Raw genomic sequence first — 13722 nt, 5'->3', positions numbered from 1 at the left:
ATATTAGTAAAAGTGCCATGAGAAGTATGCAATTATACACTAAGCGAGGGACAATGTGTTAGCTGATGATGTCCACTGATAATGACAAATGACAAAGTAAATACCAGGGTCTACCCTCTGAGAATCAAATTATTTATCCTGGCAATAGCTCTAAGAAAAATCAGATTTATTATCCTCATTTTCTAAATGAGAAAATTGAGGCACATAGAGCTTAACACTGCCAAAGATTGCAAATGTAGTAAATATGGGAGCTTGAATTACAATGCAGATCTGTTACATAATCCACTTTCTGTGCTGCTTCCTAAACAATTACAAAATATAAACTTTTATTCTGTTTTAATTTTGAATACTAGGCAAATGAAACAGTTAAAAGTTAGATGCATTTTACTGTCTCTTCGGCTAAGTCAAAATAAGGGTTCACCTTGTAGGCAAAGAATACTTCAACTTAATTCTTGAAGAGGTAAAAATTGATGTATACATTAGAAAATGTTTTGATCTCAATTTTGAAATAAGTTTAACTAAAAACCTGATTTAAAAAATGCAAAAGTTAACCATCAGTTCTTTACTACTTATTGCTATAATTATGAAACACCAAACAGTAGGCTTTGAATTAGGCTATTCAAGCTTACAATAGAAAAGAAAGCCAGAACAAGGCCTAGAGGAATAATGAGCAAATAAAAGATAATCAAGATGCTACTATATTGAGAGTATGGAGGGTTGACAGTAATAATAATCCCTTTTCTCTCTTTTTCTTTCTCTCTACATACCCTCATTTCCTACAAGGATTCTGTTTCTCTATGCTGCTCCTAGACAGACCTGAACAGTTCAAACTACACCGTAAGAAAGTCTTCAGCCCTTTTTTGCTGAGTACTCAGCAGACTGAATGGCAGACAGGCTGTCAGATGACACATGTTGACATGATGCTAGTCTTCAGACAGTTTGAGGCAGGCTGTTTTGGTAGGGTGATGTAGCTGCTATTATTTGCAGCTTTAAATACCCATCTGCCTGCAGCCTAGAATTCTTTTTACTTGGGATGAGAGTGCAGAAAAAAATGCAAAGGACATATTTGGAATTTACAAAGCAGAGAACAGTATAAATATATAATTTTCTCAGCAAAAGCTCTACATGGGGAAGACATGCATACCCAGTGCCAGGATCCAGGCCCTTTCCTGTTAGAGCCTCTAGACCTCAGTGGGGCCACAAACTTCAAATAGGAACAATGGACTCATCACTGCAGTAGCTTCACTATCCAGAGCACATTCCCCCAACAAGTTCCTTCAGCTACTGAAGATGCAGTAGCCTGTACTGGATGCACTCCAGAAGCAGCTTGCTGGTAAATCAGAGGCAACAAAGCTATAGACAGTTAATCATGATAACCCCTCTGTACATCACCTTTATAATAACAGTAAATATATTTTTTTAATTTAAAGTTAATCATAAACAGGAAGAAGGAAGTAAATCTTTCATCAAAGTAGGACAAAAGGCAAAAATTATGGCTATAAAAGCCAGAAAGGTTTCACCAGGACATGCTTTTCCTATAGAGAAACCCTCCTCACTTGGGAGTCAAATAGAAAAAGTTTGTGATTATTTAAAAACCATTTTTAATACTGTGGTTTGAACTTGGCCTTCTGCTTGCCAATCAGGTACTCTACCACTTAGGTTATATCCCAATCCTCAAAATTGTTTTGAAGTAGGCACTAACAGCTCATGTCTGTAATCCTAGCTACTCAGGAGGTTGAAATCTAAGAATCTTGGTTTGAAGCTAGGCTGAGCAGAAAAATCTACAATACAAAGACTCTTATCTCTAACTTGCCAGTAAAAAACTTGGAAGTGCCTGGGCCCTGGTGGTTCATGCCTATAATCCTAGCTACTCAGGAGGCTGAGATCTAAGCATCATAGTTCAAAGCCAGCCCAGGCAGGAAAGTCTGAGAGAATCTTATCTCCAATTAACTACCAAAAAAGCTGAAAATGGCTCAATAGATAAAGCTCTAGCCTTGAGCAAAGCTAAACAAAATAAAAAACAAAACAAAACCCTTAGGACAGTGCCCAGGGCCTGAGTTCAAGTACCAGAACCAGCACACATACACACAAAAAAGCTTCAGGTAAAGGGTGGCTCAAGTGGTAGAGCATCAGCTTCAAGTGAACAAGCTAACAACAGCAAAGCAACAGCATGAGGCATGAGGCCAAGTTCAAACCCCAGTTCTACTATCAAAAGGAAAAAAGAAAAGGAAGTTTGAGACTAGACTCTGACTTTTTTATTTTGTTTTACTTATTTATTTATTGGTGCCAGGCTTGAACTCAGGTCCTAGACTCTGTCCCTGAGTTTTTTGCTCAAGGCTAGCACTCTACCACTTGAGCCACAGCTCCACTTAGGCTCATATTTTCTTTCTACAACAGAGAACTTATGGGATATCAAACATTAGAAAAACATTTTTAAAAATTAGAAGCTTAGTTGATCACAAGTGGCTCACACCTGAAATCCTAGCTAGTCAGGAGGCTGAGATTGGAGAATCATGGTTCAAAGCAAGCTTGGGCAGGAAAGTCCATGAAACTCTTATCTCCAATTAACTACCAAAAAGCCAGAAGTGGAGCTGTGGCACAAGTGGTAGAGCACTAGCCTTGAACAAAAAAACTTAGGGGCAGTACCCAGTCCCTGAGTTCACACAAAAAAAAAGAACGAGAAGCTTATATATCTGGTAATTATTAAGATCAGAGATTACCAAAGAAGAAACAGAAGATGACAAGCCTTTAACCAAATCAAACTGAGGGTTAGCAAATATGTCTTTCGTGAGAAAGAATGTACAGACTCCCCTATATGGAAGGAAATAAAGCACCTTTTCTCATTCTGCATCAGAATAGGAAGAAGTTATCTATCTTTGATCTAACAAAATGCACTTTTCAAAAGGACCAAGACCCAAAAGCCAAGTCATTTCACAATATGTTTTAACTAGACAGGATCACAAATACATAGGTCAACTTTCCTATGGGTAAATGAAATGGATACCTGCAGAAACGACACTTCACCAGTGGGAATGAGGATTTGAAGACATTGGAACTCTTACATTGTGATGCCAACATGAAATGGTGCAGCCCCTTTGAAAAACAATCTAGACTTCCTCAAAAAGTTAAACAGTGTTAGCACCTGGCCCAGGGATTCTAATTCTACATAGTAAATGAAAATGTACATCTGAGCTGGGTGCCAATGGTTCACACCTGTAATCCTAGCTACTCAAGAGGCTGAGATCTAAGGTTCGAGGTTCAAAGCTAGCCAGGCAGGAAAGTTTGTGAGACTCTTATCTCCATTAAACTATGCAAAAAGCCAGAAGTGGTAAAGTGCTATCTTTGAGGAAAAGAAGCTCAGGGACAGCACCCAGGCCCTAGGTTCAAACCCCAGGACTGGCACTAAAAGAAGAAAAGTCATACTTATATAAAAATTACATATAAGCCAGGAGCCAGTGGTTCACACCTGTAATCCTAGCTACTCAGGAGGCTCAGATCTGAGGATCATGGTTCAAAGCCAGCCCAAGCAGGAAAGTCCATGATCTCCACTAAACCACCAGAAAACTGAAAGTGGCGCTGTGGCTCTAGTGATAGAGTACTCACCTTGAGCTGAAGAGCTAAGAGACAGTACCCAGGCCCAGAGTTCAAGCCCCATGACCGAAAAAAAAAAAAAAATTACATAGAAATGTGTTCAAAGTGGCATTATTCATAGCAACCAAAAATATGAAAACACTTGGGGCTGGGAAGGTGGCTAAGTGGTAGAGCGCTTGCCTTACATGCATGAGGCCCTGGGTTCCATTCCTCAGCACCACATAAGCAAAAAGAAAAAAGCCGGAAGTGGCGCTGTGGCTCAAGTGGTAGAGCACTAGCCCTGAGCTGAAGAGCTGAGGGACAGTGTCCAGGCCCAGAGATCAGGCCCCACGACCAGACACACACACAGAAAAAAAAGAAAACCCTAATACCCATCAACTGGTGAATAGATAAATTAGATAAATTATATATATCCAAACAACAGAGTATTATTCAACAATACAGATAATTAAATACACATGTGTATGTGTAGGATTCGATACAATAGAATATAGTAAAATATTGCCAAATATTAAACAAAAAATGCTATAATGAGTGTGAATCTTGAGCACATTATATACTAAGGGAAATAAGACAAAAGGTCACAGACTGTATGATTTAATGTCTATAAAGTGTCCAAAGTAGACAATCAAATCCATTGAAACAAAAAACAGAGTAACAGAATAGTTTCCAAGGGTAAAGGTTGATGATGTGGGAAAATAGTAACCACTAATATGTTTCCTATAGAATGCCAAAGTGTCTTAAAACTTGATTGTAGTACTGGTTGTATACTTCTGTGAATAAACTTAAATAATGAATCATGTATTTTTTAAGTAGATAGATTTTACGGTATATCCCTTATATCTTAATAAACATATAAACAGACAAAACTATGATAGGGAGACAAGAATACCCAATGGACTTAAGAGTTAGACCTAGATTCAAATTCTGGTTCTACCATTCCCTACCTACAAGACCATGATTTCTTACAGAACCTTAGCTTCTTTATATGGAGAATTAAGGTATATTAATCCCTACCTTTGCAAAATGACTTGAAGATCACATAAGAAACATGAAAGTGTCTTACAAATAGTTTATTTTCAAAGACAGGTTTTTTTTTAATAGAAATCCCCGCCACTAGTATTATTTACAAAATAATTGAAACTAAGACTATTCCTTCATTTAAATAGCTTTGTTATCTTTTTCCCAAAAATTAAATAAAGGAAAAATGAGTACATCTCCAAATTTACAAGGAAGGATAAGAATACTCTACAGTATTTTACATACAGGAACACAGCATTTCTTTCCCTATAAACCAGACCCACTTTCTGTTTCAATCAGAACATTATGAATACCATATCACCAATGAAAGGAAATAGTTGTTCAATAGAGAGAACATGCTTTCTAGTTCTGAGTTGGCAGAGAGATTATAAAGCTTCCTCCCACTTACTGTGATTGGAGGACATATCAGGACACCATTTATGAGCAACCAAAGATGGAAAGAAGGAAAGAACAGCTGCTTATTACTTTTGTTTACAGGAAAAAAAAATAAGAAGCCTGGCTACAGAGCAAGGTCATATAGGCCCAGCCACGATAAAATATGAAAAGCAGCATGTGGTTAATACTCTAGGCCTCAGGATAGAAGATTTCAGAGCTAGTTTTAAACTACTATAATAATAGTAGTTCATATCATCTTGAATAAATCAGTCTATGTCACTCAATTCCCTTCCCATGTACCTACTAATTCAGAATTTTTCACAAACTAAGCAACTACTGCATGAAGACACTGGACAGAGATAACTATGCTTTTGGGGCTTACAGGCTAGAATAGTGAAGAAGTCGGATTTTTTTTTAAATAAACAAGCCAATTACAAACAATTACAACTTATGTTACACAGTCAATACAGATCAAGAAATGTAGGTAGAAGAACACATATGCAAAAGAAAAGCTCACCAACAAATCTTAGATTACCCATCAAAAGTAGCTTTCCCCGGCAATCCCTCTGACACAAACAAGGACTTATATCTTTTCATTATGCTACCTGACTACTCACTGCCTTATATAACAGTTGAAGGCACAATGTCAGTCACAAACATACAATGAACAACAAATTCAAGTGAGTCCCATCAACTCTAAAATGACTATAGGAGCTGGGAAGTTGGCTCAGTGGTAGAGTGCTTGCCTTGCATGCATGAGGCCCTGGATTCAATTCCTCAGCACCACATAAGCAGAAAAAGCTGGAAGTGGTGCTGTGGCTCAAGTGGTAGAATGTTGGCCTTGAGCTGAAGCATTCAGGGACAGCGCCCAGATCCAGAGTTCAGGCCCCACAACCAACCAAAAAAAAAAAAAAAAAAAAGGAAGTTAAATGACTATAATACTACTTACTTCACAGTATTGTTCTAAAGATAAACTAAGAAAATATACTCTGATCACCAGTGTTTTATCAGAGAGACGTTACTAAATCCTTAAGAGAAAGCAATCACTCCTTTGCTCTAGTGTGCCCTTGATGCTCAGTAACCAGTTAGCTACACAACAGATGATTCCTCATCTATAAAACTCATGTAATATCTGAATCTACCTCACAGAATGACTACAAAGATCAAATCAAATCATATACAAGGGGTATACTTAATCCCTAACACAACTCATAAAAAACATTACTACTAATGCCGGGCACTGGTGGTTCACGCCTGTAATCTTAGCTATGCAGGAGGCTGAGATCTGAGGATCGCGGTTCAAAGCCAGCCTAGGCACGAAAGTCCGTGAGACTCATCTCCAGTAAACCACCAGAAAGCTGGAAGTGACTCTGTGGCTCAAGTGGTAGAGCACTAGCCTTGAGCTGAAGAGCTAAGGGACAGTGCCCAGGCTCAGAGTTCAAGACCCAGGACTGACCAAAAAAAAAAAAAATCTACTAATTTCCTTAATCTTTTTTCCTTCAATTTCCTTACCTGTAAAACGATGATACGATGATAATAATAGAACTTAACTCATAGGACTGTTATGGGGATTAAATGAGTAGTTAAATTTAAGGGTTTATTTTTGTTGTTGTTGGGGGGAGAGGGTCTGGTCGTGGGGCCTGAACTCTGGGCCTGGGCACTCAGCTCTTCAGCTTAAGGCTAGCGCTCTACCACTTGAGCCACAGTGCCACTTCCAGCTTTTTTCTTTTTGCTTATGTGGTGCTGAGGAATCGAACCCAGGGCCTCATACATGCAAGGCAAGCGCTCTACCACTGAGCCACCTTCCCAGTCCAAATTTAAGGGTTTCTAACAGTGTCTGCCATACAGCTATATGAGATTATATTTGACAGTATCTAGATATTTTTTATTTCATGACTATAGGACAAGAGAGTTCATAAAACAGCCTCATGTTCCCACAAAAAAAGAATTATACTACCTCAAGTAACAGTGACCCTGAAGTGGAGAAACTAAAACAAACTAAGTAAACAAAGTTCTATCTTCTGAACTCCTCTGAACTATTGGAGTATATGGTTCTATTTTCTACTTTATTAGACAGGGATATTTTAGATCTCCCCTTAACAAGACAAGCAAGAAGTTCATAAAAGCACAAAAACTTGGTAGGAAGAACAGCTGCTCTTTTCTCTCGATTCCCAGGCCCAAGCTACTGCCATGAGCTAACCCAAAAGTAAATCTCAGGTACTCTGAAAGCATTCTCACCTCTCTCCCATTCCTCTACCTCTCACCACCCCTTCTAATTATCATCAGAGGTCAGACATTGATTGGGCTGACCTCTTGCCCCACATTCCTAGTTGCATGTTCGGCTTCAGTCTGGGCTCTGTGGATGGGATTGATGGATCGGATTGAGGGATTGGACTGAGATTGACTTACCTCATCCAGAGGTTCCTTTCTTATAGGGAACTGCTTCTACTGCTGCATTCTCCCAAGATTAGGCAGGAGTTCTGCCTGAGAAATTTAACTTGGGTAAGACAACATGAATTAATTTCCTTTTCCCAGACTACAAGTGAACTGGGCTCAGGGAGGAGCCAAAGGCAAGTTGTAACAGCTTACATTGGACTTTCTCCCCAGGAAGTGGCTTTGAAGAGAGAAAAAAAAGCATGGGTATCTTAGAGAAAACTTGGGAGAAAGGACACATAAGAGAATAACTAGACACATACAAGACATTTCCTTTGTCTAATTATTACCAGTAATTCAAGGACAAATACCTCTTCTGGAAAGGAGAAAAAAAAAAAAGGAAACTATTAAGCAAGTGCTCATTATGTGCCAGCCACTATAGGAACTTCCCCTCACTTCCTCGTACTTTCTGAGGTATTACTTACACTGGTTAGAGCTGAAGAGCTGAGGATGAAGAGAGGCTTAGTAACTAGTGTGAGGTCACTCAGCCAATAAGTAAAGGTGAAATATATTCCTGTATCTTTCAGGAACCAGAAAACTACAATCCAGTGAAGAGTTAATTTCATGTGTCAACCTGACTGGCCACAGGCTGCCCTGATTAAACATTAAATTCTAGGTGTGTCTGCAAGGGTGTTTCAGGATATTAGCATTTGAATCAATGGACTCAGTAGCCTGCCCTCTTAGTGTGGACAGGCATTGTCCAGTCCCAGGCTCTGAGTAGAATAAAGGTGGAAGAAAAAAAAATTGACTTCTTTCCGGCATGCCTACCTGTCTAGGGACATTGCCTTTCTTCTACAGCCTTCTGCCTTTGGGCCAAAATACATCACTGTCTCCTGGATTTCCAGCAAATCGTGGCATTTCACAGTCTTCATAAATGCCTCCTAATAAAGATAAGGGCGGCATGGTTTACTGATTCTGTACCTCTGGAGAACATTGGCTAGCCAGCTTCCAACTACTTTACTAATCTGTTGTATTGGTTTTTGTTTTTAATAAAAATTCTTAATTTCACTGGAAAGAATTTTTTGTGCCAATACTGGGGCTAGACCTCAGGGCCTTGCACCAAGGTAAATAATAATAGTAATAATAATAATAATAATAATAATAATAATTGTTGTTGTGTTTTGTCAGTAGTGGGGCTTTAACTCAGAGCCTGGGTGCTATCCCTGTGCTTTTTTGCACAAGGTAGTGCTCTACTACTTTTGAGTCATAGCTCCACTTGTTTCTTAGGTGGTTAGTTGGAGATAAGAGTCCCACAGACTAGCCGGGCACCGGTCACTCACACCTATAATCCTAGCTACTCAGGAGGCTGAGATCTGAGGATCATAGTTCAAAGTCAGCCCAGGCAGGAAAGTCTGTGAGAGTCTTACCTCCAATTAACTACCAGAAAACCAGAAGTGGCACTGTGGCTCAAGTGGTAGAGCACTCACCTTGAGCTGAGGGACAACGCCCAAGCCCAGAGTTCAAGCCCCACAACCAACCGCCCCCCCCCCCAAAAAAAAAGAGTCCTACAGACCTTCCTGCCCAGGCTGGCTTCAAACCATGATCCTTAGATCTCAGCCTCTTCAAGAGCTAGGATTACAGGCATGAGCCACCAGCATCCAGCTATAAAAAAAAATAAATTTAAGCATATACTCTACAAACATTCTAATAAAACTATGAATTAAAAGCCAGGTACCAGTGGCTCATGCCTATGATCCTAGCTACTCAAAAGGCCGAGATCTGTAGGATCATGATTCAAACTCAGCCTGGGGAGAAAGTCCTTAGACTAGAGCATGGCTCAAGTGATATAAAACTAACCATGAGCAAGAAGGACAAGCCAGAGCATGAGGCCTTGAGTTCAAGCTCCAGTACTGACACAGAAAACAAACAACAACAAAAAAAAGCCTCTTTGCAAAGACATACACACTCATACACATGCACACACTCAATATAAATGTAATAAAAACTGCTACAACTATAATCTATAATGTAATATAAAACTGCAATAAGTGGCGGTACATTCCTGTAATCCCAGTTACTCAGGAAATGAAAATTGTAAGGATCATAGTCCAAGGGGCAAACAAGCCAGGTGTAGTAGTACATGCCTATCACCCCAACTAGGCAAAAAAGTATAGGTAGGAAGATCATAATCTGAGTGGCCTGGGCAAAAAGCATAGACTCTATCAAAAAAATAATCAAAGGAAAGCTGGGAGCTGGTGGCTCACGCCTGGAATCCTAGCTACTCAGGTGGCTGAGATCTGAGGATGTCGTTCAAAACCAGGCCAGGCAGGAAAGTCCCATGAGACTCTTATCTCCAATTAACCACCAGAAAACAGGAAGTGGTGCTGTGGCTCAAGTGGTAGAGCACTAGCCTTGAGCTGAAGAGCTGGGGTACAGCACCCAGGCCCACAGTTCAAACTCTATGACTGACAAAAAAATAATAACAATTAAAGCAAAAATGGATAGAGTTGTGCTAGCAATCACAAGGCCCTGAGTTCAAACCCTGGTACTGACTAAACAAAATAAACAATACATTCTTATCATTTTGGGGTTTTTTGTGTTTTTTTTTTGAAACAGGGTCTCCACAAATAACCCAGGAATTTCTGAAATTCCTGATCTCCTCAAGTACTAAAACACCACCAAGCTTGCCCTTGCTTTTTTTTTTTTAATCTACAATACATTCTGATGTTTTCTCTGGTGAGTTTTATTTGACTATTTAAAAAATGTTAGTCCAACCTACCATATCAAGTCCACAACTTACATGTTCTAATTTATACTCTGCAAACAGTACTGACCTTGAAAAACTCCCAGGTTAAAAGAGAAGATAAGGCATGAGTCATGATTTAAAATTTTTAAAAAAATACAGTAACAGTAGCTTTCATTTCAGAAATGTGTGTCTAAGCACTCTGATCCAACGATCAGCTCCTCAAATCAAATGTCCTTATTCCTTTTAACATAACATGCTGCTAATGCAATCTAAGAAATTGTTATGAGGAATTACAAGCCTTAAAGTTTCTAAGCTGTGTCTTAAAGTTGGGATTTTAAATAATGTAGCACTTTGCTTACCTCTAAAGAAATCAATTTATAAGCTCCTATAGGTGTTCTTTGTTTGTGGATGGAATTGCTTACCTTCTCTGATAATGTTAAAAAAAAAAAAAAAAGCTCAGTGTTTTTAGGATGAAATCTATGGGTGTTTGCTTTTAACAGAATCTGTCATTCCCAATATAAATCTCAAGGTACACAGTTCATGTGATACTTATATAGTTCCACAGCTTGGTAACAGTCTCTCTAAAGGAGCTAAAGAAATCTAGAACTTGCTACCAGAAAAGTCCTTTCCCAGTTATATCTTGGAATGTCCATGTGACTTTGAGCAGCTGATTTTCTCTCCAGTACTAAATAATGAATCTATAAAATGGTGATCACAGCTGGGTGCCTGTGGCACACACCTATAATACTAGCTACGAAGGAGACTGAGATCTGAGGCTTGATATTCAAAGCCAGCCTGGGCAGACTAATCTGAAAGATTCTTAGCTCCAATTAACCAACAAAAACCCAGAAATGGAAACATGGCTCAAGTGCTAGAGTAATGTCTGTGAGTAAAAAGCAGAGGGAGAGCCTGAGGCCTTCTGTTCAGGCACCAGTACTGGCATAAAATTTAATTAATTATCTGGTGATTATACTAGACTATATGATCAGTGAAGTTCTTTACTGGTAAATTCAGCAAATCCTTAAAAAGAAAAAAAAAATTTTTTAGAAATATCAGACCAAAAGTATGGTTCCAAGGATAGAGTGCCTAGCAAGTACAAGGCCTGGAGTTCAAATTCTGGAACCACCAAGGAGGGGAAGGGAGGGGAGGAGAGAAGAGGAGAGGGAGAAGAGAGGAGAGGAGAGGGGAGGAGAGGGGAGGAGAGGGGAGGGGAGGAGAAGAGAGGGGAGGGGAGGAGAGCACAGGGAAGGAAAGAAGAGGAAAAGGGAGGAGAGAAGAGGGGAGGGGAGGGTAGAAGGGGAGGGGCGGAGAGGGGAGGGGAGGAGAGGAGAGGGGAGGCGAGGAGAGCACAGGGAAGGAAAGAAGAGGAAAAGGGAGGAGAGAAGAGGGGAGGGGAAGGTAGAGAAGGAGAGAGGAGAGAGGAGGAGAGAGGATGGGAGAGGAGAGGGGAGGGGAGGGGAGGGGAAGGGAGGAGAGGGTAGAGGGGAGGGGAGGGGAGAAGGGGGGAAGAAGAGGGGGAGGAGAGGGGAGGGAGTGAATTAAAGGTTTTGGATTTAAGCTTTTATATTTTGATCTTGCTTGACTCTCTGATAAACAGATTTTAATTTTCAGCCATGAAAGTGACCATTTCCAGCAGTCTTAGAGAGTTTCCATCATAGGAAAGATATAAGCAGGTCCTGGGAACAATTTGGTAGAAACTTTGCAGAGGAAATTCAAATATAGGGAAGAGGTTGTGTTGAGTGCCTATAGAGGGAACATTACTTCTGAAAGGCTACAATTCTCAGTCCACCATAATAGAAATAGACATTAGCAGATATTCGATTTTCTTTCTCCTGTCCTTCTCTCTTCTGTGTGTTCACTCCAATACAATGACATTCAGTCCCAGAGATACCATGATAACCTGTGCCTCCTCTTTTCAGGTTTTTTTTCCTCTCTCTTTATTTATGGAGCAGAAAGAAGGGACTAAATTGACATGGAAAGAACCATCAGGCAAATCTGCAGGTAGGTGCCCAGGTATATACTGAGGACAGTGGGAAAGTATAAGGAAATACCACTCTACCCAACAGTACCTAAATTCAAACAAGCTACTGGCTCCTCAGCCCACACAGATGAATAGCCTTCAACACATAAAATTAGGAACTTGAAAGTGCATATCTAATCTAGACCCAGCCAACCAGACTCGCACAAGACACTCTTTGCCATTAGAGAATAAAGTATTATAGCTGTCTGCTGTCTCCACAAACTATTCTTGAACTATCCACTGTTTTTACTCGAAGCCTGAACAATTCCAATTATAAAATCTAACAAATTGAAGTATAAAATAAGCATATCAGACAAGATACATTTCCTGTAGAAATTCATTTCATTACTGATTTTGTTCTCTACAATAAGATGTCATTTTTTAAATTAGTATCCTTCCTAAATCCTGAAATATATAATAATGCTTTGTGTCTAGCAAGCACATAGCATGAGGGCCAGAACAGTACAAAACTTCTTTAACATCATAGAAAGCTGTTTTACAAATGAGTAAATAAACTGAAAAAAAGTTAAGAAACCTTCCTAGATTCACAAAGGTAAGTGGAAGATCTAGAAACTAACCACTCTTCCCACAAATACACTAATTTCCAGGTTTCTATTCCAAGTCAAAATTATTTACCTGAGTAAGAAAACAGAAAGTAGGAAAATGATGACAAGAGACCGCTTCAATCAGCTAGCAAAGATTCTTTTCTATAGTGAGAGAAATAGTAAGTGTTGGAGTCACCAAAAAACAAGACCTCCAACCAGACAGTAGGCTCACAACTGTAATCCTAGCTACTCAGGAGGCTAAATATCTGAGGATTTTGGTTCAAAGCTAGCCTAGGCAGAAAAAAAAAAAATTGCAGGAGAGTTGATCTCCAGTAAACTAACAAAACAGCTGGCCTGAAAACATCAAGTGGTAAAGCATCAGCCATGAGCAAATAAATAAATAAATAAAAGCCAAGCAAAAGCACAAGGCCCTGAATTCAAGTTGCCAGCTACCAGCACCCCTCTCTCCCACAACACACACCCTCTAAACTGCATGATTCATCTGAATTGTTCTCACTTCTGCCAGCAATAAAAATAGAGGTGCCCGGCTGGGAAGGTGGCTCAGTGGTAGAGCGCTTGCCTTGCATGCATGAGGCCCTGGGTTCAATTCCTCAGCACCACATAAGCAAAAAGTAAAAAGCCAGAAGTGGCGCTGTGGCTCAAGTGGTAGAGCGCTAGCCTTGAGCTGAAGAGCTGAGGGACAGCGCCCAGGCCCAGAGTTCAGGCCCCACGACCGGACCCAAAACAAACAAACAAAAAAAAGAAGTGCCTGTATATTATAAAGATCAGGGGAAGTATGTTGATACCTAATTAATCCAAAAAAGGCAGAAGCCAACTTGAAAAACCAGCCCTTCCCTTTCTTCCCTGCTTGGCCTTCTCCTCTGCAGGTCTGTTCCATGTCTCCACCTTTCCAAAGAAAGCCTTTTACTCCAGATTCAAATCCTGACCTCAGAAGAAGATATACCACTTTAGGAACAGGAAAGTAGCCACTGGCTACCAACACTATTAAAAAAAAAAAATCTGAGAAAGTA

General features: G+C 39.9%; 1 protein-coding gene across 5 annotated transcripts in view; it reads right to left on the bottom strand.

The window, feature by feature from the left end:
- Positions 1-13722, bottom strand: part of Pak1 (p21 (RAC1) activated kinase 1) — a 140353-nt gene that overhangs the window by 95615 nt on the left and 31016 nt on the right. Inside the window, exon 1 of one of the 5 annotated variants that reach the window (XM_070034944.1) lies at positions 8954-8971. The exons of 2 other annotated variants lie outside the window; for them this stretch is intronic. The gene's annotated coding sequence lies outside the window, so the exon portion shown is untranslated. Of the gene's footprint in view, positions 1-7416; positions 7505-8208; positions 8306-8953; positions 8972-13722 lie in introns of those variants that run through there. 2 more of the 5 variants (XM_070034939.1, XM_070034941.1) reach the window with 2 other exon arrangements.

This window comes from Dipodomys merriami, unplaced genomic scaffold (genome assembly GCF_024711535.1).
Source record: "Dipodomys merriami isolate MVZ:Mamm:240054 unplaced genomic scaffold, mDipMer1.0.p SCAF_25, whole genome shotgun sequence".
Taxonomy (NCBI): domain Eukaryota; kingdom Metazoa; phylum Chordata; class Mammalia; order Rodentia; family Heteromyidae; genus Dipodomys; species Dipodomys merriami.
This window is presented reverse-complemented; position numbering and strand designations above follow the sequence as displayed.